Source organism: Octopus bimaculoides, chromosome 11, assembly GCF_001194135.2.
Source record: "Octopus bimaculoides isolate UCB-OBI-ISO-001 chromosome 11, ASM119413v2, whole genome shotgun sequence".
NCBI lineage: Eukaryota > Metazoa > Mollusca > Cephalopoda > Octopoda > Octopodidae > Octopus > Octopus bimaculoides.
This window is the reverse complement of record NC_068991.1, coordinates 79,126,093-79,139,446: the sequence shown is the minus strand read 5'-3', so window position 1 is coordinate 79,139,446 and position 13,354 is coordinate 79,126,093. Positions and strand designations below refer to the sequence as shown.

At 35.3% G+C, this 13,354-nt stretch overlaps 1 protein-coding gene across 3 annotated transcripts in view; it reads left to right on the top strand.

The window, feature by feature from the left end:
• The window catches only part of LOC106869985 (metabotropic glutamate receptor), a 203,837-nt gene that overhangs the window by 26,480 nt on the left and 164,003 nt on the right, over nucleotides 1–13,354 (top strand). For all 3 annotated transcript variants that reach the window (XM_052971958.1, XM_052971957.1, XM_052971956.1), the window contains one exon: nucleotides 8,551–8,611. The gene's annotated coding sequence lies outside the window, so the exon portion shown is untranslated. The remainder of the gene's footprint in view (nucleotides 1–8,550; nucleotides 8,612–13,354) is intronic.

Sequence of the window (13,354 nt, the reverse complement as noted above, 5' to 3'; positions counted from 1 at the left end):
TGTGTGTGTGTGTGTGTGTGTGTGTGTGTGTGTGTGTGTGTGTGTGTGTGTGTGTGTTTATGAAGCACTTTCACTCCATCTCGTTTTCCTTGTAGTCTGGATTGATATCAATTTTCCACCATTTCCACGGCGGGAAGCAACAATTATGAACTGACAGACATGAGAAACAAGTCTAATTGCTTCTTAAAAAGCCAAAAAAGTGTCTAGACGCGCATTTCATGCAGAGAAAAGACAACCATTTTTCCTCTTGACAAGCTTCCTTTCTGTCAGTAACAACAAGATTTCTCTTCTCCAAAAGAGACATTATGCATACGCTTATGCAGAGCCACATACAGACAAACTCTAGAACACACTCATATGCGAGTGCACATTCGATGATGGTATTTATTATTCTAGCGGATTGTGAAGACCGGCATTAAATACAATTTGCGGTTGTAAGGCCAGGAGCAGGCCAGTATCTTTCCCTGAATTCTGAACAAAATTTACCTGACAAATTCTATTCTATAAAATATATGTTCCATGTTTCTTAATACTTGTAAAATCCAAAAGCAGTTATGCTCCAGCAGTATTTTGGTATCTATTTCTTTCGACCTACTACAAACCAACATCGTTAACCATTACTTAAATCATCTTTTATATATTTGGGCAACATATTATGGCTGTTGCATTAATACTTGAGAAGCTTGAACATCAATATCTTGTTAATCTAGAAATGTCATAGTATCGCAAAATCAATAGGGCTTCGAATATAATGAAATGTGTTAATTATTAGCCATCGCATGTCTTTTAGAATTGTGCTATTGTTACTGAGTCTATAAGCTGCGCGTCATAAAATGGTTTCAATTGATATAGGGTGTTTTACTTGGAAATGTTTTCATTCGGTTTAAAATAAAAATCCCGACGTATTTTCGATTTATTTGTTTACGCTTATTTATATATATATATATATATATATATATATATATACGAAAATACTTGTGTCATTCACGAAATCGGCTGACATTTTCAATTTCAGTGAAATAGCAGTAGATCACTGGCCAAAACATCTGCCGTTTTTAGATGCATATATTTAAGTGTCGGTTATATAACACAAGTGTGGTCGTTATCACTTCTCACACAATGAATAGAACAGTGCATTTATATGCACCTGTCAATAAATTATTTCATATCCTACGAATATGTTGCATGCATTTTCAATGAAAACTACAATAAACATTAACATTATTTGAGATGAAAGAATAGTGATATAAACACAGGCCACGATAGATTTTGTAACTCAAAAGTATGTCGTAAGTAACGTGAAGATCCATTTAGCCAAAGATTATAATTCACTACAATATTGTTTGCATCATACAATTGCGAGGAAGCAAAAAGTTTCACACACATTTTTGAATTCCAACATCATTAACTTTTTATTTTATTTATTTATTTTTGAAAAAGTAAAATAGCGGAAATAGTTGTGCATTGAACATCATTGGATCTCGTATTTATATTCGTTCCGATATATTCTACATTAAAACCAATACAAATTTGATTTTGCCTCTCATCTCCCCAATTTCAAACATATATTTGCAGGAAACATGAGTGGGATTTAATTAAGCGTACCCCCAGTTCTCGGAGCCGAGACCATGTGATAAATTAAAGATTGAAAGATTTATGTCCCAGTACATGTGCGTTACAGATATATAGAGCTGATGGACTGATTGGTAAACTGCCTTAGTTCTTTTTGCTCAAATTCTCGTAGGAAACTTGCCCCTTCATTTAAGTTCTAAGGTGGAGGAATTTCTGAATTGATTCTCACAAAATGTTTGTGGCACTCTGCCTCTTCCAGGCTTCTTATTCTACTAGTAATACTGTTTCATTTCGTTCAAATCTCATTATACCTTTTTAGAAGAAGATGGTTTCAGTGGACAATATAGTTTTAGCTATCTGCAAAAATACTGGAAGCAATGCCTTTTATTGGAAGTTTGCTAAAATCACTGCTGACTATAAGCACTGAAAGCAGCGAAAACGCTCAATATCTTTTGGTGTTATGTTATTAACTTGGTTGAGTTTCGTTTCATCTTTTTCACAAATCCGGTATAGTTTAGCTTTGTCATTTAACAATCCAATATTATTGACAGAGAAACAAGATTATCATTGCAGAGAGAAAAGTATCAGGTTCCCGTCGAAGGTTTTCAATTGCCTACAGTGTAATATATATATATATATATATATATATATATTTGGACTAAGTACATCAAGGGATATAACTAAGAACAGTAATGCGTTTAGTCCAGTGCTCTACTTTTAATATGACCCCCACTGCTTTTACCAGAAATCAATAATATGCATAAAACATCAGAAATAATAAATCTTGTAGTACTGTGTCTTTTATCTCTACAACATCTTTCTTCATTCTAGCTAATCTTTTCTCTTCCTCTCTCTCTCTCTCTAGCTCCCATATATCTCACACCTTCATTCTCTTTCTCCCTTTGTTTTTCTCTCACGTAGCCAATTTTCTTCCCATTCTTCTTCATTCGCATATTCACGCATGTACATGTCTTCCACCGTTTGCCAAATTTAGTTAGCATTTTCACTGGAATGCTTATGTATTCGCAGCAAATGCGCAGAAAAGAATTGCGTTGCCACCTCTGTTAATGATATACATACATACATATATATATATATATATATATATATTGTGTGCGTGAGTACGCGTTAGTGTGTGTGTTTGCGTATACCAATTAGTTATATGTAAGCATGTACTAAAATATATACCTGTGTGTATATGTACTTTTGCGTACATGTGTGTGTGTGCGCGCATGTACGTGTGTAGGTGTGTGTTTGTATGTATGTGTACTGACACTACACGGATTAAAATAGACAAGTCAGCAATAAGTCAGATAACATTAGTATCTTTCTAACAACTGCACCTTTATGTAATGCAGATTCTCAATCGATTTCTCTCATTCATCCTAAACTATTGTAATCTCCTTTCCCTCCCAAAGTACGGAATGTTGTTAACGTTGCGTTTTTCTGTCTTGCTATGTATAATACTTTGGATGTAATCTACGTTTCTGTAACAATATCATTCCAATGGAAAAGCAGGTTGATTAATGTAACAGATGTATTCGGAACATTCTTCTATATAGTACGTTGTAGTGATTTTTTTTTCATTAAAGATGGTGGATTGACAGAAACCTGTGAAGATAGTTGATTAGCAATAAACAAAATGCTCTGACGTCTTTGTTCCGGTTCTGTATGTTCCGAGTTCAAATCCGGCCGAGTTCAGCTATATCCTTCATCCTTCAAGGAATCGTTTAAAAGTCGGGGAAAATGTGATATTTGTTTCGTTTCTTTACGCTCTGAGTTCAAATATTGCCGTGATTAAATATATATTGTATGGTTCTCGGACTGAGAAAAAAAAGTAGAGGCCAGAACGGTACATTGACATAAGCATTAGACAGTTGTGGAAAATGTGCTGTGGTATTTGTTTCGTTTCATTGCGATGTCAGTTCATCTGCAAAGGGACTGATGCAAGCTCTGTCAGCTTTTGCTCTTACTTTAGACAACATGAACATCAGGGAGAGAGGATATTTGGTTGCATGGACACATTCTGGCCGTCACATACCACAAAAGAACTTTACTCGGGACTGCAGCCAGGTGGCGGAGGGAATTTCAGTTGTAGATGTAGAAGAAACCTTCCCTGGTGGAGGCCTTAGAACTGTTTATCAGTATCAGGAGGACAGAAGGTTTACGTTACACAATACCTTACGTTGTGTAATTACATGCCCTTACTATAAAATACCATTAGATTAGGCAATGTCTTTCTGCGTTTCGAGTTATAAATATTTGTACCAGCAATATACCAGTGTCATTCCTATCGTTTATGGACCTTCTTGTTTCATATCATAAACTGTTGTAATTAACGTAACTTGTCGAAGACGCAACACTTTGTTTTGTTTACTCCGTTGAGTGGTTGTTCTTGTTTTTGTATTTTTTTTTTTTTTGGCACGAAGGAAATATCTCAGAAGTAAAGATTGAAGAATCCTAGAATGGCAAAAACAAATGCGTCAAATGTTGGCACAAAACCAGTGATTTTAAGGGAGCGGAGGCGAGGGGTAATCGATTTCTCAACTGGTACTTATTTTATCGACCCCTCGGTGAAATGGAAATTCAGGATGTAACGACGGAGAAAATACCGCTAAGCCTTTTGTCCGGTGTGCTAACAAGTCTGGAATTAGTTAAATCAATCCAGTACTTGATTGATTCTTTATTTTATCAACCCAATTACGCTGAAAATGCAAAGTTGACTTCGATGTGATTTGAACTGAGATCGAATGCAGCCGGAAGTAACACGGCAAAGAAGAAGAGCAGGGAAACATTGACATTATTGTTAATTTATTATAACTTTCAACTCTTTTCCAGTCCCCGTGGAATTCGGGAATTTATTTTCAAATTCAAATCCCAACTATAAAGCCATTTTCAATTAAATTTCAATAACGAGATATTGCAATATTTCACATTAATATTTATTGATGATTTGCTTCTTTGGTTCAATGATATGGTAAATATTCTATATATCAAAATATAAAGAGCGTCTCTCCATAGTACAGGAACAAACTGAGATGTGACATAATTCTGCCAAGTATATTGATAACTGATATTAACAATATCTGTGTAGCGAAAGTTTAGAACAGAATGATGAATTATGAAACTATTATATATTAACAAAGTACTTTCTCATTATTATTTGCTATCAAACTCTATCTCTAAAAGATCAATCTCCCATTTGTTATATAAACAGTGTTTAAAGACATCGAAAAGTATGTAATAGAAGCAGTTCTGTTCACCTGAATATCTCGTAGAAGCCAATTTGTCATATTTGGCGTCTATATTTAGGAATTGATACCAAGATAACAGTTTACATAATAAATAATGAGACTATCAGGAATGTGTCTTGAAGTTCTGGTTGTGCAAATAATTATCCATTAGACGGGGAAATTATTATAGTGGGATATTTCTTTTATACATATGAATAGATTATTTTTTACTTCATGTTTGTGATGATACACGTATAACCAGTAATGGCAAATTAGCTAAACCTGTAGTTTAAGGCATTAAAACTACTGAATTATGCATTCGGCTTTAAAAGTGTGTTGTTTGTTATTAATGTAACATTTAGAACGTTAGAACAATTCAGAATAAGTATTTCAATATATTTCTATAAAGTACAGTTGAGTAATATTTATGGTTAAACTTTCTACATTACTACGGAAAGCATTTTGATCATGGAACATAAAGCAGAAGATATCATTAAAGCTAGTATACATGTGAGTGGGTATATAAATACATGCTTGGAGCTCCACTGTAACTAGAAAAGGAATTCATTTCATGTCTCTTGAAGTTTTCAAATTCTGAAGATTTAAACGAGATGCAACTCGTCTGATAAGAACAAAGCTTCTCAAATGGGTGAAGAAATGCAATGATAGAATGCCTGTCATGTTTACAGATGTACGTTCGAAACCTACGAGCAGCTTTGACTTTTCCCATACAAGGGTTTTTCTAACCCAATACTCTCCACGCTATTCATATTGCTCTGTAAGTGTAATCTCAGGCAAATCCAGACAGTATTTCGAATGTTGCGCTCATGTTGAAGGAATAGATTAAGGGATTAGCTAATATGAAAATGGTCCAGGTGGGTGTATAGAGTGAAAAGGATAAACATCATGATACACAAATAAGGCGAAGAGCTGGCATCAGGATACACAAATGAGGCGAAGAGCTGGCAGAAGCGTTAGCAGGCCGGGCGAAAAGCTTAGCGGTACTGCGTCTGTCTTTACGTTCTGAGTTCAAATTCTGCTGGGGTCCACATTGCCTTTCATCTTTCGGGGTCGATAAATTAAGTATCGGTTGTGTACTGGGGTCGATCTAATCGACTGGCCCCCTCGCCAAAACTTTCGGGCCTTGTGCCTAGAGCAGAAAGGAATAAGGGTTATGAGTGAGTGAATAGAAGCTAGAAGTCTACGATGACGGTATACCAAGTGTACGGAGATGCTAACCTATCTCTTGGGATATCCTAGAAACAGCTGTAAGATGTCCAACAACTAATTTACTAATTAATTAGTTGCTTCAAATTCACCTTACTTTAATTAAGTATTCTAAATTACTTGAGATATTCGTCCTGCCTTCGTGTTTGGTCTACATTTTCCTCTATATACACGTGTGTGTGTGTGTGTGTGTGTGTGTGTGTGTGTGTGTGTGTGTGTGTGTGTGTGTGTGTGCTTTTATATGTATACGGCAAAATTTCGATAAATGTCAAAAAAGGCCACGTGCTTTTTTATTTCTCAACAAGATCATCGCATTCCGTAAAAAAAAATATTTTATATATGGGGAGGGGACGAGGGGATATCTTTTGAAGTCGGCGTAAAAGTGAAAGAGACAGAGAGAGAGAGAGAGCAATTGGATCAGGGAAGTTATCTTTTGATGCCGGCGTGAAACGAAAGAATTGGTGTGTATATGTGTGTGTGTGTGTTTGATGGGGTGTGCGAGATAGAAAGTGTGGTATGTATGTGAAGTTATTTTGTTAGTGTGTGTGAAGAGACAGAAAGAGTAATGGTGCTGGAGTTTGTGTATGTGAAAGAGAGAGGGAGAGAGGGTATTATGTATGTGTGAATGGTTTCAGTGACACACACACACACACACACACACATCTATGTATATATATATATATTTATATATAAATACCCATCTATCTTATATATGTATATGTGTGTGTATGTATATATAAATATCTGTATATATATCTGTATATATGTGTCTGTGTATGTTATATACACATCTTATATATATATATATATACATCTATGTATGTATACACACATATATATACACATCCATCTATGTATTATATACATATATGTATATGTAGATCTTGTGTGTATGTATTTATATATATATATATATATATATATATATATACACACACACATCTATGTATGTGTGTCACCGAAGCCATTCAGACATACATACATACATAACCTCTCTCACGTTTTATCTGTCAATCATTCACACATTCACTCACAACAAAAAGTGAATTAAAAATTTCAGTTATCTTTGTCTCTCTCTCACATACACACACACACCAACACCATTGCTCCCTCTGTCTCTTCACACACACTAACAAAAGAACTTCACGTACACACCACACTTTCTGTTTCGCATACCCTATCAAACACACACACACACACACACACACACACACACACACACACACACACACACACACACACACACACACTCTTTCGCTTCACATGAACTTCAAAAGAACTTCCCTGATCTAATTGCGCTCTCTCAGTCTCTTTCGCTTTTACGCCGACTTTCGCTTATCCCCACGCCACATATGTATAAACAAATTAAAAGATTTTACGAAAAGCGATCTTCTTCAGAAACATAAACAAATACACGTGGTTTAAGAAATTATATATACTGTGTTCAAATCGAAAGATCACCATATATATATAAATGTGTAACAATGTTGTACCGGTGTCATTACGGCCGTTTCTAGCGGCTCCTTTAATTGATTAAGGAAAATATTACATCATTTGATATAGCGATCTATCACGGAAAGTATACTTTCTGCATTATATCTAATTCCTTGTATATCTCTCCCTTTCCTCAATAACTTTTTCCCTAAAAAATGAACTGTATTAATTCCTTCTACTGAAGCACATTTAACTCGTCTTTAATGTATATATATATATATATGATGTACTCTCTTGTCGCGTGCGACAAGGGAGGGTTCAGTAAAATAAAGCGTTCATCATGTTCTATCGTCACGAACGTGTCCATGGAGGCCTGTTGATGCCTTGCAAATCTCTTGGCAAATGGAACAAATTTGCTGCTTGTGGAAATTATTTACTATGATTTCTGGAATGGACGGCTATGAAATAGGCGATCCTGGTGGTATTACCTTTGCAGATAGGGATTCTTCTTTGAAATATTTGAGTGTAAAATATTGCTTGTGTACGCAGCGAGATAATGTTTTATCCCTAATGTTTATGATATTATTTGTTGATTGTATAGTGTTTAATTTCACATTTGGTACCCCGTCTTCTGTAATTTTTGGCTTTAGCAATAATTTTCCATTCTATCTGCGGGTTGCTTATTCCACCTTTCAATGTCCACATCATATTTAACAGGGATGTTGCATGTTTTTTTTTATTAATTTTGTCTCTGAATGACGCCAGATATAGTGTATCTCCTTCAGATGTTGAAAATCTCCGCCAACTAAACAAGACTGTGCTTTCCAAGATGGAGGCGAACACCTCTTTCCATGTCATTGGCTTAAAATATTGAGAAACTAGGATATTTTCTTTCTTTTCTTAACATGAAACCAAAATATATCTATTCTCTATCCTATCGTATATTCTACGCTTATACATATTAAATGTATTCGTCTGTACCAGTTTTTATGTATCTGTATTGATGACGAGAATAAAAATGGTGAAATATTATATGTTAAATTTTCAGGGTAGATCACTATATTTGCCCTTTCTTTCGTTACAGTTTCGCTGAGCGTCCGGTGGCCATGTATATTTCCTTCATTGAAGCAGAACACTGATTGAAGGTTAGTATATTCGAATATATATGGATTGCCAATTAAGAGAATTTAATGAGTCTATTTTTAGTTGCTTCTTCCACGATAACAATGTATCGCAGCCAATTACAAGAAAACTACATTCGTTAATAAAATTTTTGAGCAGAAATTGTTCCAGATGTAGATGCACGCTTAACAATTTTGAGGGAAGTGGTTAGTTGATAACATAAACCTCAGTACTTGACTGCTACGTTATATTTCATGCTCCGAGGAGAAGAGCGAAGTTAACCTCGGCGGAATTTGAGCATTAAAATCCAGAAAAACACCACAAGACGTTTCATCTTCACATACCACAGGACATTTTAGAACTTCAGGGTCCGTAGACATACGAGGAGGTCCTGATTCTGACTTTTAAGGGTATAGCGAAAGTCCTTGTTGGAGGCCCAACATTCCGAGTTGTTCATTGTGACCAGTTACGTAATCCTTGCTGTTTTAAACACTAGAGCGGCCTTCCTGAGATGAAAAGTTTCCCTTTCACATTGTGCATCTGCCAACCGGTGTATTTTGCTTATAATCCCACCGAGGACTTTAATAAAAGTGTGTGTGTGTGTGTGTGTGTGTGTGTGTGTGTGTGTGTGTGTGTGTGTGTACGAGCTGCCGTGTGTCTGTATAGACTCCTTATCACCACGTGTATGCAGATATACAGTCCACATCGTATCTTCTTCAAAACCCCTGGCCAAGGTTTTGTTTTTTAAGGAAAGCTTTGACCATTCAAGCAAGTCTCTCCTCTCCACTACACCATCGTACTTGAGGGTAAAGGCCGCTATGAGAAAACCAAAACAGCTTTGTGCAAACGGAATCGGTGGTGTTGCTGTCAGAACGCAAAATGTTGGGGAAATTACAAACCAGCGAAATATCAGACACTTTTACATTTCCTTTGATTCTATGCGCTGAGTTGATCCTTTTCTTAACGACTCCAAATGCATAAAAGACATTGTTGTCTTTGTTGGAATTTGAACTCACATCGCACAGCGTCTTAACACGATACACTGTATCCAACTAACAAGGTTACTAGTTTAGCAGTCATTATATTTTCATATTGTGTATGTATGTGTGTAAGGTAGCGGAGTTATATATACACACATATGCCACCATCATGTATACATATCATGTATCCATAAATATATATACATATCACTATATATGCATATATATATATAAATATATATAAATTGATATCAACTTATATATATATATATATATATATATATATATATATATATATATATATATATATATATATACATATATATACATATATATATATGCTATCAAATGATTTGCATGTCAATTCTGTATGTAGATTGATGCATATATTAATGATATCAGACATCTAAATAATATTTTCTTTCCGTGTTCATTCACTTATTTGCGTGTTTGAGATGGAATATACCTGTTTGGTATTGGCAAAATATATTATATATTCATTAAATAGTTCTGTAGATATTCGATTTAATATATAAGTATTTCATAACACCTTATATTGATCAATCGCTACGAAATGTATAATAAGAGGAGTTGGCACATCGTTATGTACAATCATACATAATACTCCACCTCGCGTTCTATTCATGTTTAGAGTCGATTTCTTATGCTGAGAGATTTAGAAGAATCTGGAATAGCTGCTGCGAATTATCAACCAGTACATCATTGGGCGTAATCAAAAATATTGAACGCCCGAAGGAATGTTATTCATATACAAGTTCCAAGCAAACACTCCAAAAAGCAAAAATGTCGGGGCAAGTATAAGCACACAAATATACAGAGATTTAGATATAAATATATAATATGCATATATACATTTACTTACACACACAGCCCTATATATTTATAAATAAATATATGTATGGGTGTGTGTATATATAAATATGTATGTATATGTATATTGTTATTCATTTACGCATTCGTGACAGGATATGAGACGCTTCAGATCCGTTAAGAGATGTTTTAAATTAGAAATTGGAGTGAGCGATAATTATTTTCCAGATTTAATTAAAGAATCTGATAAAAGCACCTGTTACCGTATTCTCTCGATTCATAACTGTGCAATCGAAGAATACTTTGGAAAATTTCCAGCAGTTGGAATACATGCATATGTGCATCTCTCTCTCTCTCTCTCTCTCTGTACACATACATATATATGGTCATCCCTTAAATAATGCGGTTGTTTATACATCTTTATTTTTCAAAATTAAGATAAAAACGATTCTTTTTATAAACTAAAATATACTCTCCATCGTTTTCTACAATGCTCTTCTTCCATCTTTCTGGTAGACGTGCAAGGCCTCTCTTCCAAAATTCACTTGTCCATGATGAAAAATACTCCTGCAGTACTGTTTTGACCTCCACTACAGAATTCATATTTTTTCCATTGAAATGATTTTGAAGAATGCAAAATAAACGATGATGAGATGGGGCAATGTCCATTGAATATGGTGGTTGGGGCAAATATGATGGGAAGGGCGAATTTAGTGGATGGGGCATCGTTTCCAGTTCAAACTGCCCCAGCTTTTGGAATGTCCTTCTCGCTGTATATAGCTGAGCATTATCCTGATGGAAGAACACCTTTCATCTTGAAACCAAAGTTGGTCGTTTCCCTTGTAGCTCTGACATAGAGCTAGAAGAAAGAATGGAAATGTTTGTAGATTTCAGCGGTCCATGTGTGTACTCCTGTGTGTGTGTGTGTGTGTGTGTGTCATTATACAGTTTTATTTCAAGATTCCTTGCCAATAAATAAAGGGTCTGTTTCTAACCTAGATCCATGGCTCTTTCCTTGGAATTTCAACATCAACGTCCAGCCATGTTGTTTGTGGTAATTTTCTACATGCTAAATTCAAGTTTCAGTCGAAAACCACTACGATCGTGAATAAAAGGCTCCCGCTGTTATTTCAGCTGAGGACTAACCATTTATTTAACATGGCTGATAGTTGTGGCTCCAAAGTTGAAGACAGTATTCATCGTATTTTCAATAAATAGTCTGCCACGCCAAATACGCCACTTGTTGCTTCGGGTTGCGGTTTATGCATGCATGCATTTATGTATGCATGTATGCATGTATGTAAGTATGTATGTATGTATGTATGTTTGTTTGTATGTATGTATGTATGTATATGCGTGTAGTGTGTGTGAGAAAGAAAGAAATAAAGAAAGAAAGAAAGAATGAATGAAAGAATTGGCCGATGTGCATATGCTTTATACAAGCATTAGACGAAGTAGGAAATTATTTTACTCTTAAAAGCTATATATTTTGCAGAAGAGGCAAGGAAATTAACGTCGTACATTAAACTCCAATGATTGTATGAACGGCAAGATACCTGAATAGCCATTCGGGAGGAGGGTGGAATGAAGCTGAAAGGAAATAACTGACGTATTGACTGCAATTGTCTTATCATTGTAGAAAATGAGAGAATACTTTTAAAAGTTATATTCGGTTACCCATTTTGTTAGGTCTTGCTTCGGAATCAGATATTTTGGTCGGTGAGCAGCGCTAAAATTTGTCAATGTGTGCGTATGTGTGTGTGTGTGTATGTGTGTGTGTGTGTGTGTGTGAGCTTCTATATAGGTTTTGTGTCATCATGGAGATGTGCTCTAGCATTAGCTTAATCTAGATGGCATCAGTCCTAATATGACCGTTTCTTTTGTTGCTCTTACAGCAGTTAGTATCGCCTTTGCTGCTATGGTAGCCACGGATTTTCTTTTGGCTGTTCCAACCTTTGTATCGACCCCCTTCGACTCTAATCGGGAAACCGAGGGTCAAATGTATTTCAGCATAACCTATCCGTCTTTATATTTCTTTCATCCAGGAACACATTACCTGATATATTCTTCTCTAGAATATGGTTTAAAGGAGACTTGACTGTAATATCCGACTGTGAGTCTATTACACATCTTGAATGAAAGCGGATCTTTCAACTGTGTGCTTCCATACTACATATAACTCTTTCTAATACTCTTCGATTAAGCTTTTCATATCTGGTCTTAGCACTGGCTTTTCTTCTATCTATCGTTTTTCCTTATATGTTATATTTATTAACTATGGTTCTTTTAATCTGTCCAGGCATTAGTAAAGCACTTTCGCATCTGGTTTGCTATTATCGTGAGGTATTTAGAACAGTTTAGAAGATATATGAACGGCTCCACGTAGATTTTCACTCAACATTATTACTGCAATATGAAGATTTTGTTTACTTTCCGTTTTTTTTTGTTTGATAGACCCACCAGATTATGATGTTTCTCACTTTTGCTCCTTAGTGACTCGCTTTGTTGAAATATATTCTCCTTTATCTTATTCTGTACAAGGTATAATTTTTAGTAGGAAAGTAACGTCCAAGATAAAGAATTAAAGGTATTTGTTTGTTAAATGTTTATAAACAGATTTGAATATTCGAGCTGCAAACCACCAACCTATATATTTGCTATATCGCCAAATTCATTTATTCTTATGCTCTTTTTTTCTTCTTTAGTAATTAGATTGTAAACATTCATCTGCGCCATAGCAAAAAGGTTTAGTTAATAAATACTTTATTATTTTAAAGTCTGGAATTTATTCTATCGACTTCATTCGACTAAGAGCCAAGTCCCCATATTGTCTTTCGGTAGAAGTGACAGAAAGACGCGCGCTCACGCAATATATATGTGTGTTGAGTACTCAGATATACACTATGTGGGAGCCCCTCCTACACACACACACACACACACACACACACACACACA